Raw genomic sequence first — 9,250 nt, 5'->3', positions numbered from 1 at the left:
AGCTGGCTGAACATTTTGCAGTTTAAAAGGAATAATTAGCAGTTTTCCAGGAATTTTTTTTGTTTGGCTGGAGGGAGGGTTAAAGGTTTACCAGTTAATAAAGCCTTTGTTAAATCAAAGTGTGTCTAGAAAATTGTAAGGATTTTTGACAAGACATTCTGAGCCCTTATTAAAATAGTCACTGTATTTTAAAGAATTTTCATAAAATCTTTGTAAAGTCATTGGGAAAAGAATGACTTAAATATAGATCCAGTGTAAATTCAATGAAATTTATGCTAGCTTGCAAATGTGCCCTGAACCACATTATGGTAAACATACTATGCAGTGCATGTAAAGAAATTGGTAAAATAGTCATTTTGATTGTAAAAAACATGTTTAAGGAACTGTACTTTAAAAGTCACTTACAAATGATAGTTTACACCTGTTTTTCAGTTTAGGGTAAATTTGTGAATATGGAAAGCATGAAAAAACGGCTAGTGGTTTTTTTTTTTTATTTTTGTAAACCTATTTATTTGATTTTAGTAATAAATAGAATATTGCTGCTGGCTTTTACTTTTTACACGCAGACTTTCTGTAGTAATACTGGGTCAAACCTGGCAAAAAACTGTTAATGAATTTTTTACTTAAGCTAATCTAATTCTATGATTGACAGAAAAGAACCAGATATTCACAACACGTGGATTTTAAACATTTGGTTTAGATGAGTTTGAAAAAAAAACATCTTCTGAGCAGCCTATCCATTGGTGTGAATATTTGGATGGAACAGCAGCTACTCATTGAGTGGCAGAAGAATATGGCCTTGAAGTTTGTTAGCTTTACTGTCTGCCATTTACCTTAAATTTATAATGTGGAACACCCTCATTATAGGTGTATTAATGAAAAAAAAAATTAAAAAAAAAAACACCACACTTTTGAAATTCTTATGGCACAGAGAACAAATGAATTAGAACATTGCCTTTGCTCAAAAGGTTATATATGTAATTTACTCAATTTTGTGATTGTGCCCCAAATGCTTATTTAGGAGCAGATGAGACTGAGACACCCTTGTGAGCCTGAAAGTCTGAGACGGACATTTAAAAACTATGCTTACCCCTCATAACTGGTTCTAGTGTTATCAACAAAGTTATAGTCATGATTAAAATTCCTGTTTCTGGAAACATACTTTAAAGATTTTGGTTGCAGTTGTTAGACTCTGTTGCCATGCTCTATGGAACTTATCTATATACGTATCATAGGCTTGGGCCTGCAGATAGTATTAAAGTTATGCCATGTCTTCTGAACTTGAACACAAAGACAGCTAATGATGAACATGGAGAGGTAGAGAAACCTTCCTTAGGCAGAAAGAAACTGGTATAAAATGAACGAACAAAGACGTGTTTTGGATTCTGATAATGCATGGATCTCCAGGGTTAGGAAAGACCCAAACAAGACCTAGACATATGAACTAGGTTAACAAATAGAAACCATCAACTGGGAAAACTTTTGAAACATCTTCTTTGCCAAATAGCACCACTTCAGTCTTGCCTAGATTATTTTCTGCTAGCTGCATCCCAGGAGTTGATTTTACATGGCTAGTCAAGTATCTATAGAAGGAGGTGTGCTACATTGGCTCTTGGTACATGATCAGTGTAATGATACAGCTAATGATACCTGATCAAACATAGCGGTGTAATGTTGGCAGTGTAAGCATGTGCTGTCTTGTACTTTCTCCCTGAAGGAAGCCAATCAAGCAAGGTCACTTTCTGCCAGACAAGAATATGGTCTTTCGACTTCTCAAATATCTTAGTCATACATACAGTTATGAAATCTAGTATTAGATTACATCAGTCATGTCTTAGTACATTGTATAAGGTATTGTAGTCCAATGTGATTCGATTAGATATAGGTCAAGATTCTGTCAACCTTGAAAAGTAAATAATGAATTTAAGAAAAAGTATTTCAGTGATATTCTCTGTTTGATTGTGTTCTACTTGATTGTGCTCATGAGAAGAAACTGGGCTTGCAGCTGTAACTTGAAGAACAACCAAGTTCTTCTTGAATAAGTTTACAAAGCACAAATTCTTTACAACTTCCACTTCAAACAGAGGATACCTGCTCCTGTTCTTCCAAATGCAAGCCCGGTGTATTCTTGTTCTGGCATCCTCTCTGTTTAGCTGATCACAGTGGAGAACAAGGTGCTCCGTTTCAGCTGTCTTGTTCCTAAATCAGGACATTCCTCTTGGTCTGCTTTTAGTGAGAAAACTCCTGGTTCCCTTCTAAATCTAGTTAAATATATACTCACCAAAAATGTAGATAGATTAATTAAACCTCTCTAAAGTTGTTTGTTTTGATCTCTTTAAAGGGGAAAATCCATGAATTCATTACTGAGCTAGGACTTGCAGACTTGAGCTTTTATCTTGAAGTCTATCATAAGCCTACTGCATAACATAAGCATTTCATTACCTTGTGCCACAGTTACCCTATTTATAAAGTAGGATAATAATGCTGCTTACTTTGTAAAATGTTTTGAGATCTGTGGATTCTATGAAAGGATTAGTTTGTATTACTGTCAGCAAACCTACCTATATTAATCAAACCCCCAGTAATACCAGCTGTCATCTGAAAATTTGGTTTTAATTCTTTAAATAAGGTCAGTTGTCTGTTGGTCTGCAAACAGTATGTCTCAGAAGCCACTCCTTTACTTGCTTGCTGCAACTGCATGTTGTTGTTTTCCCCCTCTCCTGTTTCTGAGAAATCCTCCATTCAATATTAGTGAGTCAGACAACTGTTTCCCAAACAATCTTTGAATGATGGCTTTGTAAGCAGTTAAGTGAAAAGAGAAATCTGCTGTGCAAAGCTTCTTTGTTTATTATTTTTGCTGACTGGCTGAAAGTGAGGTCATAGTAAGCTCAAAGGGATGGATATAAATGAAATAATTAAACCAGAAAATACATCTTCAGAAAGATGATACAAAAAAATGCCATGTTTACTAATCTTGCATTCATATCTCCCAAATTATAATAGTTGTCATTAAAAGATGATTATATATACATGAAAGTATGTATATTTTCCAGATTTATGCAACTGAGGCATATTACTACTGTGGTTTTGCATGAAAATGCATCAAGGTATTCTCAGGTAGCATCAAAAATAATATATGAAAGCAAATAAATTCTTTTCCTAGGATTATCATGTTTTCCCTGAGACTGGGACATCTCACTGTGGTACAGAGGCAGAAAACGGTAGCAGCATTCTTTTTCTGGTACCGGTATAAATGGGGATGGATGTCCAGAGTAAAGAATTCTGCCATGTGTCCTTTACATTTGCTCACTTAAGTAGCTTATGTGCCTCTTTGGCTACAGATGTATTTATATATGAACAAAACCTGTGTTGTCTTTTTAGAATGCTCAAGAGCACAGAGAATGTAGTTTATATTGACAACTTAATCATCTCATTTTTTAAATATATATATGTATATATAAGGTTTAAAAGTTTAAATCTGTCATTCCTAAACCAGTTCTAAAATACCAATCATCATACATTTACTCAGGTAGATTGGCCTTAGACTTTATAAAGGCTTCTTTTTCTGGAATGTCATAAATTTCTTATAATGACCTAAGATTTACTGAGAAGAAAACAGGTTTTCTTATTTTTAATAAATGCATCACAGCAATACAGAGGGTTTTTTGTTTGTTTGTTTGTTTGTTTGTTTTTGGGTGTTAGCATTTTCCAATCAATATGAGCTTCCATCTTTAGTATGAGATTGCCCTCTGGGTGGTGGTGGATGAGCCTGTATGTTATAATCACAGTAGCTTCACTGGGAAACTCCTCTAAATTCAATAGGGGGAAGTAGGAGGTCTTACCTGGATTACTTCTCATTTTGTTATAATACAGATTTGTCTCTATTTTACATTACCTTCTGTCTTTTGAGTTGTTTTTGCACTTTGAATCTGAAGGAGCCATTTGAGGGTTTGAAGGGTATGACAGTTCCTTGTTAATACATAGCTTTTATTCAAACAAACTTGATCCTTGTATGAACTGTATACTTTCTGTACTTTATTTTAATGTCCTAACAATATTGAATCAGTTCCAACAGCAAATAAATTCATCCAAATTTTATGCTTGCCTGCTAATTAAAATGCTTCTGTATTTCAAAATCATTTGAGTATTGTATTTCCAATACTGAAATACAATTTTCCAACATGTCAACAACATCTTTCATAAATTTTACCATTGTTATGCTGTTGTGGTGAGAGCACTAGTTGAAATCAGTTTAGTAAGCATTCTGCTAATGCTTTATATGCAACCATAGCATTCCATTAAAATGTGTATTTCATTGACCTATCTTTAATATATTTAAAACATTCACTGGAGCACTCACAATGTATCTTCAAAATCAACATGTATCTAAACACATGATTTTAAAAAGTACCAAGGAGATGCATAAAACCTGATAAGTCTTGTATATGTTTTGCTGGTCTTTTGTCCAAGAGAAAGGAGGCTGATGTTTCTTTTTGCCACTTACAGTGCCAAGCATGAGCCTCCTTCTTATTTTATTGCTTGCAATACACGTTCACTGGACGTTTTGTTCATGGCTTTGTTTATTGTCCCTTCTTACAAGACCTTTATGGACTATTTTGCAGTGGAGAATTTATGGGATGATTGATTGGTGTTAATGAATTATCCATGAAAAAACTTTTTTTTTTTTTTACCAGTTTTATGTTTATCAAAAAATATTCCATGTGACTTGTTTTGCACTTAGCTATTTCTATTATTTAAGTGGTCAACTAGGTCTTACTGTTTCTCTACTCTGATTGGGTAAGTCTTAGGTCAGAAAATCTTTTCAAACGATTGAATGTTCAAGAAGTTACAGTTATGCCAGTGTCACAATTCCATTCCTTAGGTCACTAGAAGCAAAGTTGCACCACTCTAGTTATGCATTCTCTTAACCAAACACAACATAAATAACTCAGTGAAAATAAACACTCTGTATCCCTGTACCCAGGATTGGTAATTTTGAAATTTAAAGTATGTTTCTATTTACGTTCAAAAAGACAACTTCATACTATCAATAACTTCTGGCAATGTCAGATGTTGTTAAGAAATTTTCTCTTTTTGCCTAAATAGCATTAATATATTTATTCCAAGGCTTTGTCTTCCATCATCATTAAGCTATCTAAGTTTCTATACAAATTGGGCCCGCTTACATAGGTTTTGATTTTGTCCTTTATGTACAGTTTATCACTTTGAATAATCAGTAGTTCTAATTACTCAGGATTATTAGTTCTGAAAGCTGTCATTTTCCATTCTAATAATTATTTTGTCTTAACTGAAATCCAGAACAGCTTTTTTTCCCCCCATTTATTGAACACAGAACTATTGAAAATTGACAGTTATTATCAGTTTTGAAACCCTAGTGAAGCTTTATTACTGGGTGAATGGGACTTGCAAGTATGCAGCTCCTGAACAAAAATATTTGACAGAAATACCTTAGAAAAAAAAAAAATCTTTTTTGTCTGTTTTGATCCAGTAATTTCAGATAATATAATTTTATAAAATTTATGTCTGTCATTTTTCTCAGTACTTACAAGTTTTACCTGCACTGAGCCACTTTGGTATGTTTGCAGCTGAAATAATATTTAGCAAATATACCAATGTTGTAATTTTTTACTTGCTGTTCAAAATGACTATTAATAATATACTGTTCTTGGATGACTAAGCAAAAAAATTAGAATCCAATTAAAAAAAAAAATCAGGCAAGAAGGAAAAATGTCTCGCTGATCTATGCATTAAAATAGTAAGGTTCTGAATGGTGGCCTCAGGCAGATAATTACGTGTGGAGTGATAGGAGTAGACTACTGGAAATACTTATCAAAACTTGATAAGTTGCTAACGTGCTATAAAACATCAGCTGCATTGGTAGCTTTTAGAATACAGGAATCTTTGAAATATTGACACAAAAATGCTTAGAATGGCTATTAGGGATCTGAAACAAAAAAAAGGGGGGGGGCTATAAAATTATAAATACAGTATGAAAGCAAATTAAATTGCTGGTAAAGAACTTTTAACTGAGCTGGCTTTTATTAGACTGAATTCCTGTAAAATGTGCTAGTGCATAAAAATAAAGCAAAATTGTAACCAAAACTACTCTATAGCATAACACTTTTCATTTCTGTTTAAGTAAAGGACAGTTTGAACAGCTACAGTGGAATTTTTATAAACCAAAAACTCACTAGTACTGGCTAAAATGGTAGCAGTGCAGGTTTGAAGCTGTTTCAAAGATATTGAAAAATGAAAATGATACTAAGAGTATGTGAAGAAATACAAAATACCTTAAGAGAAGTTTTGCTTGAATAATAATTTTAAGATCAGAATGTCAGTGATAAACAGTTTCAGAAAAAGCAAACATTTTCGTATATCTCTCTTACATTTTGTTAGTTCATCTTGTAAAGGCAACCACGGAAGCAATGCCACTATGGTTGCTCTGAACTGCTATAGCAACATTAAATTCCTTTGTAAAGTAAACCAGCAGTGTAGGCTTTATTGGTCTTTGCTCACATTTTCAATATTGTCAGATAACAGTTTGCTCACATAACTATTCTGGTGCAAGTCCTAAAGTCTAATGAGAAAGAAGCTTGATTCTGACACCTGTTGGTAAACAGGGAGGACTGTAACCTAGCCAAGAGCTACCTGAGTATTGCAAACCAAGAGGGGAAGGGGAGGTTCTGTCTGCTTCTATTTTCTGATGCATCAGGAGAAACTACTTAGGTTAACAAGCCACATTTGCCCATCAGCTATACTGCACAAAAGCATACGTATCTACAGTCATGAGAACATTGTGGTCAAAACAATGGTCTTCAAAATTAAGTCTGAAATTCTCCATAAGTAAAATTGTACTGTCTCTACCTGGAAATGAAAGAAGGAAAGTACTATGGTAAATGTGTCTGAAGTCAGAAACTCCTTGGACAAAGCTGCTACCCTCTCCTACCAGTCTGTGAACTGGAGCAAATGTCAGAGGGAGAGTATACATGCCATTCACTTCCTTGCTCTCTTTCTCATGTTCTAACCTTCTAGAACATATCTTAACATGATGATTTAAGACCAAGGCCTTCTGTGTCACAGGCTGTTCTCCAAGTATATCACAAAGAAGTGACACAAAGGGAGCAATTTTGCTGAAAGTATAGAAAGTAGGGCATGAACTTCTTTAAAGCAGTTCATAAAGCTGTGACTGTGACATCTGGTGTTGGTTCCCTGTTGCTGCAAGATCAGCAAGTTTCATCACATCATACGTGGATGAAACCTGAGCTCTCCAAGTGCTGGACAACAGTGAGGCTGAACTGTACAAGTCAAGTGATTATTCAGGTTTTTATGCTCTCACACCTTTAAATTTATAACCAAGGCACCACTGAAGGAGAGAGTAGATTCTGTGAGCAACAGATACAGCCACCATAACTGGCTTTCCCAGGTTTATTCTATATTCCCTCTGTACCCTCACTTCCTATTTGTCTGTAAAATGTAGATGCTGCTGTGTAGATCTTGCATCTTCCTGTTTGTCACTGCACAAGTGACACTGTAGCTAAACTTATTCACTTATGCTCTTGACAGGGATGCAGGAGAGAAATGCAGTACCCTGTATCAAAAAATCCAATAACCTGGCAAAAAATAAAATTATCAGTTAACACTGCACACTGTAGCTGAATGAAAAGTTGCTCTTCATTTACTGGTGGATGTACATATAGTTCAGTAGGGTTTTTCTAACATATCTGTGTCTGAAAACGTTGCTTCCTGGACCTCATTTTTTAGTGGATTTTAACCTCTGTTGGGATATCAGAGTTTCCACAATGTGGTGGAAGAGCTCAGTGAATAAGTTCAGTGAATAAAAGACCTGGTTTTAATAATTCTAAATTTTAAATCATGGTATTTAGAAAGAGCTTTTGATTGAGAATCTTGCTTGTCATAAACACTTAGAAAAGAGGGCCTGCTCCCTAGCATTGCCATACCATTGGTACCTGAGTTCAGGGTAGGAAGAACATTCTTAAAATAGTCAAGACCTATCTTCATGTTACTGATGAATAAACATCTCAAAATACTAGCCAGAACAATGCTAGTAACAACTAACAGGTGGTTCTTTCACTTCAAAAAAATATTAATAAATCAAAACCTTTTCTGCGTACTTACTAAAGAAACTCTGTTTAATGAGAATCAAGTGTAGTTGATATGCTATATAGCAGCGTCTTGCTTTCCCCAAATTAGTACTGCAGTCCAGAGGCAACTCTCCAAATCTAGTCTGTATTATAGTTTAATGGAAGACAAATGTGAGGCTTTAAATGAGAATATTTTCTCCTGTTCTTTGGACAAGATCATGTCATTACATTGGGAATGTGGCATTCATGCTGCTGTTTTATAGCTGTAAACAGTTTTAATCCATTACCTATCCTGAAGCTAGGTTTAGGTAGGTGACAGCTAGGTGACAACACAAATTCTCTTATACTTGTAAACTCTACTCCTGATAAACAGTTCTAACTGATCTCTGAATACAATTATTGTGGGTCAATGAACATGGTAAATTCCATAAACTGACAATACTCTGTTGGATTAGATACTTAACTAAAACAAAGTTAATTGTTAAATTCCCTAATTGTAAAGCTTTATATATACCTTTTTGTATACAGTCATAGGCTGAAATGTTACGATTTTTACTTCAATTTTTATTTGCTGCTTCTTTTTTGATAGTGTAGTTAAGTTGCAAGGGTAAGAAATACACTAACTTTACATGCACGGGAACAGATGAAAGAAGTTTAAAAAGCAATGTTTATATTTAACTTCATTAGCTTTCTTTTCATTATTGTGGTGTTCAGGCTTGCTTTCTCTTCATACTTAGAGACACACTATCACCAAACATTTTCTTAGCCCTGTGAGCTCCAAGAAAACTGCACTGTAGGAGTCTATCTATGATATGAGCAGCAGCCTGAAGGCTGTACCACATCCGAACAAAAAACTGGATCTTTGTTATCATCCCACCATCGTTACTGACTCCTAGCATGACACAGATTCTTGCCTTTATTCTGGCTGTCAAAGCTGCAGAAAGATCAGTACTAGGGAGGAATTTATGCCTTCTGGGCACTAGACACCATGGAGAGAATTCTAAGTTTTTCCTGGAGAGCTTTCACATCAGCATTGGAGAAGTATTGATCTTCTGTGTCTGGGTGTCAGTTTGATCCATTGATAAGGATATCAGCAGAGTTAAGATAGAACCACAGTTTTAAGGTTT

Source organism: Anser anser (genome assembly GCF_964211835.1).
Source record: "Anser anser genome assembly, chromosome: 4".
NCBI classification, from domain to species: Eukaryota; Metazoa; Chordata; class Aves; order Anseriformes; family Anatidae; genus Anser; species Anser anser.
The sequence above is the reverse complement of the archived record's forward strand: the minus strand, read 5'-3'. Positions refer to the sequence as shown.